Source organism: Carlito syrichta, unplaced genomic scaffold (assembly GCF_000164805.1).
Source record: "Carlito syrichta isolate Samal-C Ts95f unplaced genomic scaffold, Tarsius_syrichta-2.0.1 Scaffold137389, whole genome shotgun sequence".
Classification (NCBI taxonomy): domain Eukaryota; kingdom Metazoa; phylum Chordata; class Mammalia; order Primates; family Tarsiidae; genus Carlito; species Carlito syrichta.
This window is the reverse complement of record NW_007081485.1, coordinates 831-1,933: the sequence shown is the minus strand read 5'-3', so window position 1 is coordinate 1,933 and position 1,103 is coordinate 831. Positions and strand designations below refer to the sequence as shown.

The 1,103-nt window shown below is 50.7% G+C and overlaps 1 protein-coding gene across 1 annotated transcript in view; it reads right to left on the bottom strand.

The window, feature by feature from the left end:
- HDHD5 (haloacid dehalogenase like hydrolase domain containing 5) overlaps positions 1-1,103 on the bottom strand; it is a gene marked incomplete at both ends in the record, with an annotated part of 42,592 nt that overhangs the window by 40,800 nt on the left and 689 nt on the right. The window lies entirely within an intron of this gene.

The following is a 1,103-nucleotide window of genomic DNA, read 5'->3' as shown; positions in this document are numbered from 1 at the left end:
TCTCGCCAAGTTGCCTGGGCTGGTCTCGAACCTGTGGGCTCAGGCAATCCACTCACCTTGACCTCCCAAAGTACTGGAATTACAGGCTGAACCACCGAGCCCGACCCACATTTTTATTTTAAATATAATTTTTTTTTTTCACTCTGTCTCCTAGGCAGGACTGCAGTGGCACAATCACAGCTCTCTGCAGGCTCATTTGCTGGACCCAGGGGATCCTCCTTCCTCAGTCTCCCAAGTAGCTGAGGCCAGAGGCACACACCACCCCACCAGGCTAATTTTTAAATTTTTTGTTGAGAGGAGGTCTTGTCATGTTGCCTGGGCTACTCTTGAACTCCTGGTGTCAAGTGATTCTCCCATCTTGGCCTCCCAAAGTGCTGGGATTACAGGCATGAGCTGCCGCACCTGGTCTAAACTATAATAAAAAGGCTTCAATGATGAAGGCTCTCTTCCCCCATCTGGTGCTATGGGCTCAGCTCTAAATTTATAATCAGGGAGACCCAAAGTCAAGGTTGGCCCTTCAGGTCTGGAAAGCAGGATGTGGCAGCAGAAACCAAGCCCATGAGGGAGGGGATGGCAGAGAGGGAAGGGGACCCTGAGGACATGATGAGACCACCTGAGCGTTAGATATTAGCAATGAGCCCGATGAGGTGGCTCATGCCTGTAGTCCCAGCACTTTAGGAGACTGAGGCAAGTGGATTAACTGAGCTTGAGGGTTCGAGACCCACCTGAGCAACTTGGCAACACCTCATCTCTACAATAAATAAAAAAATTAGCCAGGCATTGTAGCATGTGCCGGTAGTTCCGGCTACTTGGAAGGATCGCCTGCGCCCAGCAGGTCGAAGCTGCAGTGACCGTGAGCATGCCACTGCACTCCAGCCTGGGCGACGGAGTGAGACTCCGACTCAAAAAAAAAAAAAAAAAAATTGTTGGGCTCATTGGCTCAGCCTGTAAACCCGTGCTTTGGGAGGCCGAGATGAGTGGATTGCCTGAGCCTGTGTGTTCAAGACTTGCCTGGCCAACTTGGCGAGACCTCATCTCTACAATAAATAAAAAAAAATTAGCTGGGCGTGGTAGCACGCGCCTGTAGTTCCAGCTACTTGGAA